The following is a 20,000-nucleotide window of genomic DNA, read 5'->3' as shown; positions in this document are numbered from 1 at the left end:
CCTTTGTGGGACTAGTTGTTGGTCTTTGAATTGCCCTTTTACATTTAGAAGCAGTTATTCGAATTTTTCTGACTTCAAACCATTCTTGAGATTCACTCTGCTGTTTTGTTTCCTCCTTTATTCTTTCTCTCTCATTTGCATCTACAAAAAGCTTTTCCTTGATTCTCGTTGCTCTCTCATAAATTTCCTGTAGTGAAATTGGTTGTTCTTTGGGTGGTGAAATAATGTTAGTGGTAGCTGTTGTGGTCTCCATTAAAACCCTTTGATGGATGCTTGTCATGTGATAGAATGTTGAAAAAACCACATTCTAAGTTAGCTTCCCTGATTTTGTCAAGCACGTTTTGGTTTGCTTTCTCAGTGTGTCTGTATACAGGTAGTCTAGGGTCATGAAGAAGTTTCCTGTCTCCTGCATTCTCTTTACCATAGATCTTTTTACTGAAGTCAATTTCATACACAGATCTTGGTTCCAATTTTCTTTTCCGTGGCTGGTTCCAAGTTTGAAGCCTTTCATTACAGGTAGCAAAATCTCTGCTCTGCGTCCATCTTACAAACTCTTCAAGAGCAAAGCATAAAGCAGCTAAGTGTTGATGCAAGAGGCAAATGGTCCTTTCCCTGCTGGGCATGGACTGCAGCAGGCATAGGTGATCTCACCAGCTTGCTCTCCAGAATTGATCATAGTAACATAATTTGAGCTTGTACTTCAAATTCTTCAAATTTCAAATTCTCTGGTAGACATTCACATCTTATATAGATCACGTCTCCATTTTCACTATTGGCAACTTCAATATTAATTTTTGTACATTACCATGTTTGGATAGTCCAAATTGCTTACTGTTTAAATTCTTATAGTCTTAAATGCCTTCATTATCTCCTGATTTTCTCTTAATAAAGTAATTCATCATTTTCTCAATTGTAAACGGTGGACATTCAGCCCTCTGTATCATGTGGAACACCAGTTTGCAGCCTGTTGGAACTTGTGTAGAGTGTTCGGAGAACTCTTGCTTGATGAGGAAGCATCAACATTATTTTTCGCATCAGATGCTAAGTGTTTCCAAGTTTCAGTGAAATTGTTTTCCCATCCATTTTTTATGTAACTCACAACTCTACAAAAAGATCACGTTAAATACGTTTGAGAGAGAAAAACCTGTTATACCTGTACGAAAATTGGGCAGAATAAACGATCGTACATCCCACTGCTCACCTGTGCATTAGTCCACGTTTGTTGGCGTCACTCGAAGCACTGCCATCTTTTGCTGTTCCTACACGGTATGAAAGCCACGTTCTGAGCCTAGGCTTTGTCAAATGACGAGGGCAGTTTCCGCTGAGTAATTGTAGCCTCTCTTCTTGTGAAAAAAATGCAAAATCCGGAGAGGAACTCATAATTACTATTATTTTTCTCGAATTTTTCTCACAAGGCTCTTGTACTCCTCGAAATGTTGACCCGAAAGCCTCGCTTTCGCGCGCTCTGCAACTAATACCGCTGTACTGTGGGCTCAACTGTAATAACAGCTATTGTAAGATGATAAAAATAGGTTCCTTTCAATGCAGTGATCAACACAACACGGAACCGGTAACCGCATGAAACATCTTTGGGGCAAATGATTAATTATAGATAAAAAGTCGCCGAATTTAAAACCAACAAAACAAAGATCTTGACCTGAACCTCGTAATTTATTTCTTCACCAATTTTTTTGGACTTGAAAACAAAATCTGCCTCAGTGCATTCCAAACATTTTCGATAAATTAAAAAAATGCTTCTTCTCATTCTGTAGCTTAGCTGGCTTTAAAGATCTTTCTCTATTATTTCTTACCGTAACTTTCGTTCACTGAGTCCCCTGACATTGTTATATCGTGAGAGTCGTTTATCCCATTAGAAGCTGACTTATACCCATAAATAGTTAGTCACGACGACTGTACAATGATTATAACTCATGCTCTGGAGCACTCCATTCCATGTCAAGTTAAATGTGTGAGGCGTTATAAGCAATTACTGATTTTTCAATAAACTACAATGTTAAGGTGCGCGGAAAAACGCAAGGCAACCAAAACATTATTTTATTCAATCTAGCAAAACATTTTTCCTCGACCGGCCTTCCCTAGAGTAGCCCTTCCTTTACCTTTTGACCATCTTCCTTTTGTGAAGGCGGCGAAATCTGTGCGACACTGAAAATTGTTTAACACGCTTTAAATAGCTTTTATGAAGCGCTCGTACCAAGGCAAAGTTGGTTGTCTTTGTTAGAGGTTGCTGATCAAAACAACGATGACGAACAAACAACCCAACAAACACTGGAGGGCATTATTTATGCTGAACATTTTCAAATGCTGTAAAAATTCAGATAGAATGTATCCAAGGAAGACTTTTCAATAAAATGGTTCTTTTGTTGACTGTTTTACTTGCTGGACTCGTCTCGGCTGGTTGTTTCAAACTAACGGGTATCCCAATCGTGATACAGCTGCCACGTTCCCGGTAAGGAGGGATTTGTAAGAGTAGAAAGTCCCTTAATCATTCCAACATGATGTTCGTTGTTCATCACTGCACTTATAGAATGGCATTGTACGTAAGTGCTGTCAATAGTCTAATTGCACCGTACTTTTACGGCAAGAAGGCTGTGTAATATATCTAACATTGTATTAGATTGGAGGCTTCGCGGAAAACGAGAAGAAAAGGTCGCCGTTTTGCATTGTAGTTTATTGAAAAATCAGTAATTTCCTTGATTGTAAATCCCTCTTGTAGCAAATCACCAAGCATAGACTGTGGAATAAAGAAAATGGGGGCACCACACGTTCCCTCGAGTTTCTTCGGTGCTTCTCCCCCAAATTTGGTGCATTCTATACGCAAAGACATCATATCACTGCGAGTATTTATTCCTAACATTTCCATTTCGTGTACCGACAACTTGCAAACAATGTCCGGAGTAATGTGTTCAGTTTGAAATTTCTCAGTCAGATCTTCGAGTTTCAGTCTCTTTAAGACTGTGTCCATTTCGAGGTCTCCAAGAGAACACGACAGAAGCAAGAACGGAAACAAAATGGCGGATCCTTGATATCGGTGCCCATGGCATTGTGGATTTTTTACAAGCTCCTACCCAGACCCCGGGAAATCATCACCTCATAATGAAGAACGCACCGCATATAACGACAAAAGCACCTCATATAATGATGACAAACAAAGTACCGCATATAATGTAAAAACTACTTCATATAATGACACAACCACCACATAGAACGACGAAAGCACCGCATATAAAGACGAAAGCACTGCATATAATGACAAAAGCACCGCATATAATGACGAAAGCACTGCATATCATTACGAAAGTACCACATATAATGACAAAAGTACCACATATAATGACAAAAGTACCGCATATAATAAGAAAAGCACTGCGTATAATGTGAAAGGCACCGCATATAATGTAAGATGCACCGCATATAACGTAAAATGCACCGCATATAACGTAAAATGCACCGCATATAATGAAAGAGGTTCACATAAGACAGTGTTGGCGTTCCATAGGTTTGGTTAGATAAGTGGACATTCGCTCAGCCTTCCCTTGTGACTCTCTTGACCGTAGCTTCTTTGAACATGACGTATTGTTCTGACAATCAATTTGCCAATCCTCTTCATCCAGTTTATGGATTGGGCTAGCATGTGATTAACAAATAGGATCGCTTTTGAACTAAGACGTTGCTGAGCGAACATTTTTACGACGAAATCCCTTGGTTTGTTCAGCACGTTGATGTCCGATAACTGAGCCGCTCTAACGAGTGTTGGGTCAATCACATTTGGTCGTCTGACCTGAGGAAGTTCTTTCACCCCTTGTTTGTGTCCACCATGATCGAACTTCAGGTGAAGCACGATGCTGCTTTATGCCAACTTCGATGGCTTGTGATGAGCTTGCCTGCTGCCGAATTTATTCGAAAAAATTGTTGTTGTATTTGGGCAAGATTGGTGTTTAATAGTGAGGGGAACAATTTTTCGTTCATCTGCTGTGCCAAACAACGAACAATCCTGTTGGGTGTTGCACGTGCTTGGCGAGTCTTGCACGACCAACGTCTATCAGATCTGGAGTGGAGTTTTTTTTCAATGATTACAACTTGCGATCGTTCTGCTAAGAGCACTTTTTTAGTGACTCGAGGATCCTGTTCTGCTGTTTCAAAAGGAGTCGTGCATTCTTGAGCAGTTTGTTCTTCAGTGCTTGTATTTTTTCGTTTGTTCCTTGTGGCGCAAAGTAACTTTGATGATTTGAAAGGACTTGAATCTGTACTTGAATTAGCGATTTATGGCCAACAAGTGAATGGTACACAAAATTAGGAGAAACTGTTGGTTGAATAGACAATACTTGTAGACATAATTATCTACCCAGTTTAAGTACTAAGCTCAACAAGTTGTTTGGCTCCACAAGTTTCATTTTCAGGCCAGGTACCCGAATTCACCCAGGTACTGGTACACTACCATAGTGTTCTTTGGAAATTGAATAGCTCCTTGAACACTTGGTTGCTTGAGAAGAAACTTGATGTGTTTGTTCTCTACATTGGATAATGCAGACACTAACTTACCATTGTGGATAAGCTCCGGACGAACTATACTTTCAATTTATTCTTTGTTCTTTGCAGGGCATCAACAATGGTGTCCAGTGTAAAATGTTGGTATAAAGGGTTTGATATAGTTATTTCCCGTTTCATAGGGCACTGTGGTTGCCAGATTGACTTTCAAACTTATTATGGAAACATAAATCAATACCAGTGAATAGACACTGAAAAGTCAGTCCCTTGACTTGTTGTTAGAAAATTAATTTAAATGCATATTGAAACAGTTGAGGAATTGTTTTTTTCATCCCCACTTTATGAACCTAAAATACATTGCTGCAGTTTGTTTATTGCTTGTTCATTCAATGTCTTCATCGCATCAAATTATTTAATTTTTAGGTATTGTGTCAGATCTCCATAGAGACACTATCTTTATCTAAAAACTTAACTGGTTGCTTTTTGGAGCCCTTTTGTGGCATATTTAGATAGGCAGGAAATGTTCCACATTTTATGGTAAATAGTCCTGCATAGTTTTAAGGAATATTGCAGCCAAATCTAATTGAATATGAGACATTTTGTGAATTTAAAGACTATTAATATTGTTTGCACTTTTTTTAAAAGACTTAGGGTTGGCACTCAAAAGTGTTCATTCAATAATCGTATTCTTTAAAGATTGCCTTGGGAGAATTGGATTAAGGCTAGTATTTTCTTCTAGCTTCTTTCCCCAGTGCCCTCTGAGAATGGAGTTGATTTGGTTTTGCCCAATTTTGAAAGATGAAACAATGCCTAAAGCAGCTGCAAAGAATACCTCATGGTGCTTTTTTACAAACACGGGCATGAGGGTTCCCGTAAGCATCTGAGCATTGTTTCGCATGCTAAAGTGTTATTATAAATAATTTATTTCTCTAAGAGAGTCTTCTTTTCGTGTCGGTCATTCAAAAATTGTTGGAACTGTTAAAGAGGCAGAACATTTAATGAGGCCCTCCTTGGGGAGAGGGGTCTTTGTTCCCTTTAAATATTTGCTTGTGTTTCCTTGTTCCCCAAATTACTTTCAAACTTATTCCCAGCTTTTTTATCCCTAAAATTTAAATATTGGTTTTCTTCCCTTGTTCCCTAAAATATTTTGATATTGTTACTCTTTTCCCCAGTTCAAATAAGCCATGTTCTCTTCTTCCCCCAAACCCCTGGGAGTGCCTCTTTGATGTTGATTCTCGTATTGGCCTAATAGTAATTCACTGTAGAATTGCAAGACACAGCAAGTTCTTATTTGGGAGTGAGGGAAAAGTTTTGAATAAATTTTCGCACAATACAAGAAACAAAATTTGACTGCACCTTCTAGATCTTACTCTTTTCGGAAATGAATCAGCTTGTTTGCACCTATCTGGCGACCTGCGGGAGGGCAAGCTCTAGAAGCTCTTCCTTAGTGAGCCTTCCGCTAAAAAAACTTTCCAAGTCTGGCTTTCCGGTGTTAGGGGCCGAGGTTTTTGTGCAAAATTCATCAGCGGCCTCCTTGCAGCTTATAAAGGGATCGAGTTCCTTCGAGTAATGGTCAGTAAAAGGTTTGTAGTGCTTATACAAATTTTTGCAACTTGAAAATGTATGTTTACACGAAACACATATCAGCTTGACAATTTTCTTTCCCGATACCCCATTTAAAATTCACGTGAACGCTATTAATAGAGGGCCAGAAAACCATTTAAAACATTTTGTGGCATTTTTTTTGTCAACAAACTTGGGTTGTTGGCGAGGAGAATTCGAACGTAAGCTGTTGTGCTTTGGCTGTTATAATTATTTGTGCTTTTTCTAACTATTCTAAGACGAATTCAGGCAGGCATTTTCGAATCAAGTATAAGAAGACGGCAAAACCATATTGATAATGTATTTAGTTGTACTGACTTCGCGAATAAACACTTTGGTAGCGTCCTTTCGACGGGATGCCCTGTTTCCGGTGAAAGGGCAAATGATTGACAGGATAGCACGGTTTTGACTGCCGCTCGCACTGCGGGCGAGGGTTCCGTATTCAAGGAAATAGTTAGTCACGACGACTGTACAATGATTAAAATCGTAATATAACTCATGCTCTGGAGTACTCCATTCCATGTCAAGTTAAATGTGTGAGGCGTTATAAGCAATTACTGATTTTTCAATAAACTACAATGTTAAGGTGCGCGGAAAAACGCAAGGCAACCGAAACATTATTCTATTCAATCTAGCAAAACATTTTTCCTCGACCGGCCTTCCCTAGAGTAGCCCTTCCTTTACCTTTTGACCATCTTCCTTTTGTGAAGGCGGCGAAATCTGTGCGACACTGAAAATTGTTTAACACGCTTTAAATAGCTTTTATGAAGCGCTCGTACCAAGGCAAAGTTGGTTGTCTTTGTTAGAGGTTGCTGATCAAAACAACGATGACGAACAAACAACCCAACAAACACTGGAGGGCATTATTTATGCTGAACATTTTCAAATGCTGTAAAAATTCAGATAGAATGTATCCAAGGAAGACTTTTCAATAAAATGGTTCTTTTGTCGACTGTTTTACTTGCTGGACTCGTCTCGGCTGGTTGTTTCAAACTAACGGGTATCCCAATCGTGATACAGCTGCCACGTTCCCGGTAAGGAGGGATTTGTAAGAGTAGAAAGTCCCTTAATCATTTAACATGATATTGGTTGTTCATCACTGCACTTATAGAATGGCATTGTACGTAAGTGCTGTCAATAGTCTAATTGCACCGTACTTTTACGGCAAGAAGGCTGTGTAATATATCTAACCACATTGTATTAGATTGGAGGCTTCGCGGAAAACGAGAAGAAAAGGTCGCCGTTTTGCCGTAACAACCGCACACTGCTTAGCCTGCGAACAGGGAGTTCTGATTAAGACGGAAAGAAGAGCGCGAAACTAAAGAAGTCTTGAGAGCGAAGCAGTGCGGTGGGGCTCGATGCAAACGAGGACACATTGTTGCGGACACATTGTTGCTCGTGATGTTTCTTGGGCTGCGCAAACTGGGAAACATTGGTTGCGGACACAAAATGTTTCTGAACAAAATCAGAAACATTTTTGTGTCCCGGACACAAACTTTGTCCGCAACAAATGTTGCCCGCGCGGGACACATTGTTGCGGACACGTTGTTGCTCGTGATGTTTCTTGGGCTGCGCAAACTGGGAAACATTTGTTGCGGACACAAAATGATTCTGAACAAAATCAGAAACATTTTTGTGTCCCGGACACAAAATTTGTGTCCGCAGCAAATGTTGCCCGCGCGGGCAAACCGCACTTTAACAATGTAATTTATTGAAAAATCTGTAATTGCTTATAACGCCTTACACATTTAGTACATTTAACTTGACATGGAATGGAGTACTCCAGAGCATGAGTTGTAAACGACTCTCACGACATAACAATGTCAGGAGACTCAGTGAACGAAAGTTACTGTGAGAAATAATGGAGAAAGATCTTTAAAGCCAGCTAAGGTACAGAATGAGAGGAAGCATTTTTTTAATTTATCGGAAAATGTTTGGAATGCACTGAGGCAGATTTTGTTTTCAAGTCCAAAAAAAATTGGTTATAAGAAATAAATTACGAGGTTCAAGTCAAGATCTTTGTTTTGCTGGTTTTAAATTCGGCAACTTTTTATCTACAATTAATCATTTACCCTAAAGATATTTCATGCGGTTACCGGTTGCGTGTTGTGTTGATCACTCCATTGAAAGCAACCTATTTTCATCATCTTACAATTGAAAGGTATGTTGATCTGCCTGACGCATGGCGCGACACACGCTCAGATGAAAACAATGTCCTCTTAGAACCATTCATGCAAATGTCATTCAGAGGGATAACGACTTGATTTTTGACCATTAATTAAGAACAAGCTATTCCACGTCATTTCCCTAGTCGATAGATTGTAAGATTTGACTTCTTATCTTAAATATGAACTTTGGAATGTGTTAGACTCGATGTACACAGCTAACGTAGACAGTTCTTTGTATATCCTTACCACTTCACAGCAAAGTTGATCAAAGCAAAAATGTTAAGCGAATTAAATCAAACTCCCTTTTTGTTGTTAGGCATATTGATCAAAACTTTTAATCTAATTGAGTCTATTAGTATTTTAGGACTCAGACTATATTCTACCGACTCAGACTATATCTCCCTATAAAGTAAATTATATTGCTTGGAGTAAGGAGACTGTCCACTTCTAGGTCTCTGCAAATTTGAAAATTCTCAAGAATAATGCAACAGTTCAATTAATGGAACGAGTTCCCTTGACCCGTTTTGCAAGTATTATTAACTATACTTAATTAGAAATGCGGGGACATGAACTTTTCTTTCATTCCAAATATTATCAATTAGAACCCTATGTATTTTCACTACCTTCAGGCCTGCTCGCTTCATTTCGCTTACCGCAAGTCTACCTGAATGGACAAACAATGGATTACCGGAAAATTTAGTATGGATTGAAACTGAATAAGACAACGATGCAAAACCAAAAAAAAGGCAAAAGATCCTCTGAAATGTTTTTGCTCCACAAATCGGTACACTAACCTCTTGTTTTTGCCGATGATTTCTTTTCCGTATGCTAGCTGCTGGATTTACTACGAATTAATTGAGACAAAAACGAGCAGGGGCGAGTTTGGCCGAAGGAAGAGAATTGCCTAGCCCACCAATATAGCCCTGACAGAATGGGAGCCAAGAGGAGGCGACAACGCATTCGACAATAAACGAAAAAAAAAAAGGGATGACCAATAGCTTAAATATAATTTGTTAAGGATTTAATCAAAGTATGAACCGAAACTGCAGTTGCAGCTCAAATAATAACACCTCCAGGTTTAAATCAGTGGTTTGGTAACACAGTGAGCGTCCATCTTATCTGAATAAACAATTTACGAATCTCTTTACTAACTTCAGGTATATTTTTTCTCTTGTTGGCTACGCCACTCGCCATTTGGCAAAAAAAAATGCAACGTCTAAATCAAATCAGCCGAACTTATTCATTCGAGTCCATGAAAATTAGTATTTGATTTGGCGCATGTAAAATGCATCGTTTAAACCGGGCCTAATAAACAGTGAGTAGCCTAGCAGTGTGTAACCTACGAACAGGCTCCCGGCGAGCTCGAATGAAGCACCGCATTGCATCGAGCCCCATCGCACTGCTTCGCTCTCGAGACTTCTTTAGTTTCGCGCTCTTCTTTCCGTCTTAATCAGAACTCCCTGTTCGCAGGCTAAGCAGTGTGCGGTTGTTACGGCAAAACGGCGACCTTTTCTTCTCGTTTTCCGCGAAGCCTCCAATCTAATACAATGTGGTTAGATATATTACACAGCCTTCTTGCCGTAAAAGTACGGTGCAATTAGACTATTGACAGCACTTACGTACAATGCCATTCTATAAGTGCAGTGATGAACAACGAACATCATGTTGGAATGATTAAGGGACTTTCTACTCTTACAAATCCCTCCTTACCGGGAACGTGGCAGCTGTATCACGATTGGGATACCCGTTAGTTTGAAACAACCAGCCGAGACGAGTCCAGCAAGTAAAACAGTCAACAAAAGAACCATTTTATTGAAAAGTCTTCCTTGGATACATTCTATCTGAATTTTTACAGCATTTGAAAATGTTCAGCATAAATAATGCCCTCCAGTGTTTGTTGGGTTGTTTGTTCGTCATCGTTGTTTTGATCAGCAACCTCTAACAAAGACAACCAACTTTGCCTTGGTACGAGCGCTTCATAAAAGCTATTTAAAGCGTGTTAAACAATTTTCAGTGTCGCACAGATTTCGCCGCCTTCACAAAAGGAAGATGGTCAAAAGGTAAAGGAAGGGCTACTCTAGGGAAGGCCGGTCGAGGAAAAATGTTTTGCTAGATTGAATAAAATAATGTTTTGGTTGCCTTGCGTTTTTCCGCGCACCTTAACATTGTAGTTTATTGAAAAATCAGTAATTGCTTATAACGCCTCACACATTTAACTTGACATGGAATGGAGTGCTCCAGAGCATGAGTTATAATCATTGTACAGTCGTCGTGACTAACTATTTATGGGTATAAGTCAGCTTCTAATGGGATAAACGACTCTCACGATATAACAATGTCAGGGGACTCAGTGAACGAAAGTTACGGTAAGAAATAATAGAGAAAGATCTTTAAAGCCAGCTAAGCTACAGAATGAGAAGAAGCATTTTTTTAATTTATCGAAAATGTTTGGAATGCACTGAGGCAGATTTTGTTTTCAAGTCCAAAAAAAATTGGTGAAGAAATAAATTACGAGGTTCAGGTCACGATCTTTGTTTTGCTGGTTTTAAATTCGGCGACTTTTTATCTATAATTAATCATTTGCCCTAAAGATGTTTCATGCGGTTACCGGTTCCGTGTTGTGTTGATCACTGCATTGAACAGGGGCACCCAACGAGAATATAGTTCAAAACCACTTAAACATAGCATTGTTAAACGTATTTTAGTATTAAATGGTAGATATAGGCATATTTTTATCCCCTGAAAAATTTTCGTCTGTTCGGATTCCCTAGCTGAAAGTCTAGTGATCCGAAAATTATAGCGATCAAAAAGTTACCGAAAATTTTAGCCAGAAAAAAGGCTCCCGAAAATTCTAGGTGACCTTTTTAGGGTAAAAATCCGTTAAAAATGGGCAATTATACCATTTTGTCAGATGTTCGAAAATCCTAGCAGAGGCAGGCAAGCAAGAAATTTTACAACAAATGTTGCGAAAACTCTAGATCTCAAATCGTCTTCCGAATAGATATATTCCGAAAATGGACGTTGGGTGCCCCTGATTGAAAGGAACCTATTTTTATCATCTTACAATTGAAAGGTATGTTGATCTGCCTGACGCATGGCGCGACATACGCTCAGATGAAAACAATAGGGCCATTTATACGGGAGAAAATAAGACGCGTCTTAGCTAAGACGGGTCTTATTTTCTCCCGCATAAATGGCCCTAATGTCCTCTTAGAACCATTCATGCAAATGTCATTCAGGGATGACGGCTTGATTTTTGACCATTAATTAAGAACAAGCTAGTCCACGTCATTTCCCTCAAAGACATCACTTGAAACCTTTGAATTCCTGTTCTTGGAAACGGTACGACTTCCCTAGTTGATAGATTGTTAGATTTGACTTCTTATTAAATATAAACTTTGTAATGTGTTAGACTCGATGTACACAGTTATCGTAGACAGTTCTTTGAATATTCTTACCCCTTCACAGCGAAGGCAAAAATGTTAAGCGAATCAAATCAAACTCCCTTTTTGTTGTAAGGCTTATTGATCAAAACTTTTAATCTAATTGAGTCTATTAGTATTTTAGGAGTTAACTCTACCGACTCAGAATATATCTCCCTGAGCAAATTATATTGCTTGGAGCCGGAGGAGACTGTCTACTTGTAGGTCTCTGCAAATTTGAAAATTCTCGAGAATAATTCAACAGTTCAATTAATGGAACGAGTTGCTTTGACCCGTTTTGGAAGTATTATTAACTATACTTAATTAGAACTGCTGGGGACATGAACTTTTCCTTCATTCCAAATATTGTCAATTAGAACCATATGTATTTTCACTACCTTCAGCCTGGCTCGCTTCATTTCGCTTACCGCAAGTCTACCTGAATGGACAAACAATGGATTACCCGAAAAATTAACTGAATATGGATTGAAACTGAATGATGCTGACACAACGATGATGCAAACTAAAAGGAAAAAAAAAAAGACGCAAAAGATCCTTAGAAATGTTTCTGCTCTACAAAATCGGTACACTAACCTCTTGTCTTTGCCGATTATTTCCCTTCCGTATGCTAGGTGCTGGTTTCACTACGAATTAAATGATACGAAAACGGACAGGGGCGAGTTTAGCCGAAGGAAGAGAAACTACCTAGCCCGCCAATACAGCCCTGACCGAGCCAAGAGGAGGCAACAGTAGTATCTATAGTTTAGGATCTGATAAGCACAGCTCTGGCTCAAAGAGGCAAACAAAAATTTCTGCTTTGGTTAAGTCTTTCAACAATGCTACTGCTTCGAGCATTTTGCCTTATCCGTTGAACAGAGAACGACTAAGAAGTCTAAAAACGCCCGTGTTAAGTTTGCGTTGCTCTTGCCAGTTTTTTTCCTTAAATTCCCCATGCGTAAAAACGGCACACAAAGTGTAGCTTATATCCTTACGGCTTACTGCCTTGTAGATTGAGAAAAGAGTCGACCTTGGAGGGAATTGAGCTTCTCCTTAAAAGGAGAATAGTATTCTAATACTATTCAGGTTAAAGCGGAAATTATCAGTGCTTTGAAGTTATCTGACTAAACTAAATAAACTGATTTGGCACTCGAATCACTTTTAAGGGACTGTTCGGGTTTTGTAGAAAGTCTAACCATCTTATCAATGCTCCTGTATGTTACATTTCAGTTATTTCCCGGCTCTTTTCTTGATTACATTCGACAGAGAGCATACGGTAGGTAGATCAAAAGCATATGGTGATATTGGTAGACTCAGGGCAGCAATTCAGTTTTACGTTTGCTTCGAAATCAGTTTGTCCTGAAAATATCTGCTGTTATCTAAATATTCTTTTTCTAAAGATTGCGTATGTTTATGCATTATACTTTTTTAATCAATCGCGACTGGACATGTAGTGCTTTGGCTGATAATTTCTTCCAAGTATAAGAACACAAAGGAATAGACCATTTTCGGTACATCGAAATCTTAACTTGGCTCCGAAGCTTGGGGAAATAAAACAAAATAATTACTTTTGTTTTATTCCCCCAACCCTGGGAGCCAAATAAAATTTCAATATATCGGAAATGGCCTATTACAAGAGGATTGTTTTGATACTCAGAGCAAGCGGAAAAATAATTGAAATTAGTTTGCAGCAATATTAGGTGAGATAGTTCTCTAAAGGACTGATTTGATTTCGAATGACTTGCCTTTTGACAGTTAATTAAATGAATGTATTTGGCGATTTTAAGCGACAGTAACTCGAAATGGTCATGGTGTTACGGAACAAGGGAACTTGAGCAAACGACGACGACAACGGAAAAGAGAACGCAACAAAACAAAAAGTTTAGTAAGCAACACAATAGCTTTGATCGTGCGTTATAAATCTTTGTACATTTCTTCGCCGTCCTCTGCAAATCAAGAACATGAAATGAATTTTCGCATTTCCATTTCTTAGTGAACCCTTTCCTTGCCTGAACACGTTTTAGAGCCATCGGCGTACTAAACAGACCTAGATAGTTAGTTGAGAATTTCGCTGGAAAAATATAAATCAACATTTATACTAGACGTTGTTTTCGGCGTTGCCGCCGTCGTTGCTTAAGTTCCCCACTTTGAAAGGTGAATGAAACTCATTGGTGCCTACAACTATCAGGTTTGATAACCACTCAAGGACTTGAGAGGTTTATTTTTGGTGGCTCATGCAAGTTGCACCGCCTGAAGCATTAACAGTAAACTAATAATAATATTGAATTGAGTAAACGGGAATGTTCCAAAGACCACTTGACACGGTCTTCCTCAGTTTCAGGCGCTTTTGTTATGTGGGTCCTCTTGGAAAAAAGGAAAATATAACGTTTTGAGTAGGAGGACCGCAAAGATGTGCTTTGACGTCAGTTAAACGGGCTATTTTTAAATCGCTTTGAGATAATTGACTCAACGTAGCCTCATTAATCACTGCTGCTGGAAATGTTGATGTTAATTGTCTTTGCGAGTTCTTGTTTTAAGCCCAACAAAAGCACGCAACAGTATCCTGATTTTCTCTCACGATAATGTCAACTTCATTTCAAAGGAGAATAGGCATTTTTGGTTTTTGACCGAGATTTGTTTTTAAACAGATTATTAGAATTATTAAATGTCCTGATCATTAAATGCCCTGTAGCATTTGTAATATATAGATTGCTTAATTACGTGGCATGGCGTGGCAAGAGCTGGAGTACGCAATTCCGCATGCACAGCCACTTGGCTGCCGCTTTCAATTTAGCCTCCCACGCAGACTTTCGTAGGCTTGTCACGCTTTCCTCCCCTAAGTACGTCTGCGTTGGAGGCTACCTTCAATTACGTGCCAGTTGATCAAGTGGGTGCGAGACAAGCTGTCAATCATGTTGTAAATGACTATCTTGGTGGAGTTACAACATCAAAGCCAACCTTGATCTATTTAATAGATAGTTTGAGGAAAACATCTTAAGAACAGTTAAACCCATAAGTTATGACACAAAGTGAAGAGTTTTCTTCGTAATTCCCTTGCTAGCTTTTTCCTTTCATTTAGAGCCATGCATGCATAGCAGCAAACATTTAAAGTTGTTTGATGGAAATCAGTTGACCCTCCCTCTTTTGACACTTAAAATAACAGTCTGGCCAATTTTGGAAATAGTTAGCAGCCGTTTCAACCTGCATGGTCCATTGGAGCTGTCAGCCACGACAACATAAAAGGAGCCTGCCTAACATCCAAAGCCTTCATAGCTATCACGACAACAGAGAAATTACTTCCAGCCCGGCAAGGATCAAGTATTAAGGTAAGCTTTTAGCCTACTCAAGTGAGTAATACCGACAGCTGTTTATTAACTTTTCAAAGTTTGCTCACGTTTTGTGTTTTCAGAGTTGAAAACCATGGCGAATCCCGCTAAAAGCAGCATAACCTTCTATGCAAATGAACACTTTGGAGGGGCAAGTAAGGTAAGGTATAAAATTTTGACAAAGCTAAATCATTAATGAATAAAGGAGAGAGCAGTTTTTAATTGTTTCTCGTCGGAATATATTTCGAAACCGCTCACTGCGTTTTATGCTCGATTTAAAAAACTCTAGCCTCCCACTTGAAAACTTGGTGCTATCACAGTTACTTGTATTTCCTTGGTGTTTTCATGAAATGTTAGATCTGATCACGTTTGCTACGAATCAAAATCACTTTAGCTCTAAGACGACACTCAATTGAGTCTTTGAATATATGTTAAGTCTAGTTTTGGCAAAAAATCGTCCACAAAAGACACAAAATTACGCCAGCAGCAGTTATAGCACCTGGTTGTTGTGCCCGTAGCTTGCAACAACGTCTGGTAACGGATGGACCTGCATTGGAATGAAAAAACATGATTTCAAAAAAAGGTACGACAATCTCTTTCAAAGACCGAAAACGTCCACATGATACTATACTTTCGAAACACATCTGGCAGCTAAAAGACTACAACACACGCTATACGATATCAATTGGCGAATCCTCAAGAAGGCAAGGGTCGCCACAATCTGCGTCTATGTGGAAAACTCTGCGTCCTGACGGCTTGCAATGTTTCGTTACTAAACAAGAAATCTGAGCTCGTAACCAAATGCGGCATGAAAAGAAGTGTTTCACGACATCCAATAACAATAAGCGCCGTTCCTACCGTTCTTGTTTTAAAGTTTATAACTGGCATCGAGTTTTATACAACGGCAGCTGGCCTGTTGATGGCTTAGTGCGTGAAACTCGAATTACATTTACCTTAGAACTGTCTTTATATCTCTATAATTATATATTTTATTTTATCATAGGAAGTAACAGGTCCGGAAAAGGACTTGACCAAGTATCTTCCTGACGGGGCTTCTTCGGCGAAACACATAACCAAGCAGTTTGATGCGTTTACAGCTATCAACTTTAACGGAACGCCTGCTACCTTGGACGCTGGTCGCGAGTATCCAACTTTGGCTTCCATGAACGTGGATGCCCCTCTCAGGAGCACACGTCCCAGTTAGTGAATAGTGAAGGCTGCGCTGGAGAACTGGTCTTTCAGTCGATATTTTTGAAACTAAGCAATCTAATTACGGTAGAAAATTAAATTAAAAGTAAATCAAGGATTGCACTTTTCGTATTACTAATTGACATTTACGACTGAGTACCAAATAAAGGGTCTTTATCAACTGTGGAGAGAAACCTTCCTGTCTCATTTATCTTAAAAAAGTCTTTGCCAAGTATTGTCCTGTTATCATAGTCGCGCCATCTTTGCCTAGTATATCTGGCTCATGCACAGCATAAGCGATTCGATTTCTGATCAAGCAACCAAATTATACGTTCTGAATACTACTACGATTAACTAGCCCGACAGATTTGAGCCCGATGTATCAGTATCTTTTGTTGCGGCCTGACGTAGGTTTAAAAACTACAAAAAAATATATACAAAATTGTGTGACCTCATTGGCGCTTTTGTCACGCATAAATTCTGATGTTTTTGAAAGTCAATTTTTTTTTTTTGATATTAACCCACCCCCCCCCCCCCCCACCCCACGTCCCCCAAGGGCCACTTCACCAGCTCTTCGAATGCTTTGAGTGAATTCGTATCTGGCATAACGACGTCTCTACGCAGAGTAGTACACTGTAAACCGAAAAGATCTGTTTTAGACCCAAAAATGGGGCCGTTTCGGTGAGTAAAATACAGTACTATTTTTGGGTCTGATTTAGCCCATTTGGAATAGAGTTCTTTTGGCTCCAGCTAACAGGGCAGAAATAGCCCTATATAAGGTAGTCGAAACGAAGACACAGAAGAGCTATTTCAGAAAAATGGGAGGTAGTTTTGGTTTTTGAAAGGGTTGAAATGGTGCGTTTGCATGGTTAAATTAGCCCGTCTCGACCTGTTTCGTGCCTTCAAAAAGGACGAAAACTGGCCCATAATTTGTGGCCAATTTAACCCAATTTATGTTCAAAACAAATGTACTCTAAATGACTAAATACCACCATTATGTCTAAAACAACATTCTTTATGAGCTGTTTTGCACCTGAATTATTTGAAATAGCCCTCTTCCAAAGACTAAAATGGATATTAGCATTGTCAAAAATGGCACCATTTGATCCATTTCAAACCTGTATAAAGGGGAAACAATGGCCACAATGGGAGACTAATTTAGTGCATATAACGCCCCATTGAATGCACTTTTCAGGGCTGAGTAACAACCTATGTTGTCTAAAGGACTCTTCACTTTAGATCTGCTTTAGATTCAACAGAGTATAAAACAGCTATGTTAGAGGGAAATCAATGAAACCACTTGTCCTGGAATGGTTCTAATGTTGTGGTTGATTTACACTTATCGTAACCGACCCTAATTAACTTGAATAAAAAAGAGCTTAAACTGTCTAAGAACCACAACAGGCATTGGTAATAAATATATACACAGTACACATGTTTTGTGAAGAAAATATAAATATTTTATTTTCTCACTAATATTGTTGGTAAACTTTGATAGTAAACAAAATCAAAATGACGGTGGATAAACAGCTATTGAAAGACTCTATTCACTGCCAGTATGCTATTCTTTGCGAAAATTGAAATTTTACAGCGGAGCTTCCGCGTGCGAAGCGCCCCAGCAAAGCAACATGGGTAGAGGAAAATTGGTAACCCATCAAGCCGAGAAAATTTGGTTATGACGTCGCCGTACGAACGAACGTCCGTCCGTCCGTGCGTACAGACTATGGGGGAGGGGAGGGGAGTCTCGCGGTAACCCTAACGGGAGAGAGGAAGAATCCCCTTCTTTCTTAAAGGGATTTTTAAAGAAAATGAAAACTCATTTCAGTTTGTTGTCAACAAACGATAGCAGAAGTTGATCTAACGTTTTTAAGATGGGGTTGCCCTGAAGCAAAAAGAAAACAAGTAATTCAGATAACAGCAGAAAGACAGGCAGAGGACACGAAGAGGATCGCGAAAGTCGGAGCCGGCCAGTGCCGGGGAAGGAGACCAAACAGTGCTGAACACTGCCGTGAATTATAGCAAGTCAAGGGCTTGAGAAAATACCGAACAATGCCGTGAAGCAAAGCTAACGAGACAAATTGACCCAGAACACTGCAGAATTCGCGCGTCGAGGTGCACAGTATGGGGCCCAGTTCTCGGCCACAAAAAACGTAAACTTCTATTTCTTACCTAGAAATTGCTGTAAGGACTTGAAATTTCACACACAACTAGCTTCAACATTCAGTTTACACATGTAAAGTTATCGACTGCTCAACGCTGTTTTCTCCCGAGTAATAACGAAAATGGAGACTTCGTTCGTGGGCCCAGTTATCGGACAACGGGCCCAGTTCTCGGCCACAAAAGAGCGCACACGATTCCTTAGAATAAACAACGTTTTATTACAATTTCTTGTTGTTAAATTACTTATAAGGCTTTTGTTTTGATATTTCGATCACAAATTCTCCTTAAAGAGTTTCGTTGCTTGTTAGAAAAGGAAGCATTTTGCACACCCTGTTTTGCCCTGAAGTGCAGCCAAGCGTAAACTACAGCGCTTTGTTGCTCATGGATGAGCAACATCCATGAGCTTAGTAGGGAGTCCAATGGCACTCGATCACTCGATTCTGATTAATTTATTCATCAAAGTTGGATTAAATATTTTTCCTCCTACCTCCCCCGCTAAGTATTGTTTTTGTCTCAAGAACTTATCGCGTGTGTTTGACTGGTTTTATGGGAGTACTAGAAAGGTGATAAACATTGTATTCCAGCGCATTTTTATAAAACTTGACGTTTCGTATGCTAGTCAACACACATTTTCAAAAGTGACCGTTACAATTTTTAAAAACTATATATATATATATATATATATGTATAAAATGTGTGTTGACTAGCATACGAAACGTCAAGTTTTATAAAAATGCGCTGGAATACAATGTTTATCACCGCTGTTTGTGTTATTTTCCTAATGAAGCTACGATGGCCTAAGAACAAGAGTTTATACGATACTAGAAAGGTGTAAATTTTGTCCAACAACATGGCGTAGCACGGCGCACGGAGGTCGAAGATGTTTTTGTTCGATCTGTAAACAGGGATTCCTTCGTTAATTGAAAACTAGAAAGTTTTTACGCTAAGGCACACTTGCTGTGACAAACAGACACCGAAATCTTCTGAGGGACGATACGTGCATAAAAAATCCTGAGAGCTACAATGTCTTTCTCGAGTCTTTCGACCGTGTTCCGTGGATCGTGGGAAGAGTTTTAACGTCACCCAAAGGAAGAATGATTACGTAATGAATGCCGTGCAATATGAAAGCTAAGGTATAAAGTCTTCTTGTTGTGTGTTTTTTTTTTCTTTAAAATGTCTATGAGAGCATTTTTTGCGTACTTAGGATCTTTCCTTCGTAAACTGCTCCATTCCGAAAGTGGTCATCCGAGAAAGCACAATAAACTCAAACGAGTTCACACAATATTAACCCAACGGTTCCAAGTATTTAAGTTATGTCATTGGTATCTATCGCTCAAAGACTAATATTTATGCTCTTCCTCATCTTCACCACTCAGTATACTAGAACCCACAATTCCAACTGCTGCTTAGAGATTTCAATATTGATCTAATGCAGGCAAGCACAGACCAAAAGGCTCTAAATATCTTATGATTCAGAAAAGGATACACACAGTTGATTAACCAGTATACTACTGACTACTTTACACAGAGAGATCATGTAACACAAATAATTATGTGGCTACAATGGAGCTCCTTGAGCAGTTAAGATGAATTCAATTGTGTGTGGTCCTGTGTTGCGATTGGCTACGCAA

At 39.2% G+C, this 20,000-nt stretch overlaps 1 long non-coding RNA gene and 1 pseudogene across 1 annotated transcript; one reads left to right on the top strand and one right to left on the bottom strand.

The window, feature by feature from the left end:
- The window catches only part of LOC138037412 (uncharacterized), a 1,922-nt pseudogene extending 542 nt beyond the window's left edge, over window positions 1-1,380 (bottom strand).
- A 10,215-nt stretch (window positions 1,381-11,595) lies between these two features.
- Window positions 11,596-16,395, top strand: LOC138038055 (uncharacterized). The gene is made up of 5 exons (XR_011130176.1): window positions 11,596-11,618; window positions 12,926-12,971; window positions 14,859-15,021; window positions 15,105-15,181; window positions 16,025-16,395. It is a non-coding gene; the product is annotated as an uncharacterized lncRNA (long non-coding RNA).
- Window positions 16,396-20,000: the final 3,605 nt, after the last annotated feature.

Source organism: Montipora capricornis, chromosome 2, assembly GCF_036669925.1.
Source record: "Montipora capricornis isolate CH-2021 chromosome 2, ASM3666992v2, whole genome shotgun sequence".
NCBI lineage: Eukaryota > Metazoa > Cnidaria > Anthozoa > Scleractinia > Acroporidae > Montipora > Montipora capricornis.
This window is presented reverse-complemented; position numbering and strand designations above follow the sequence as displayed.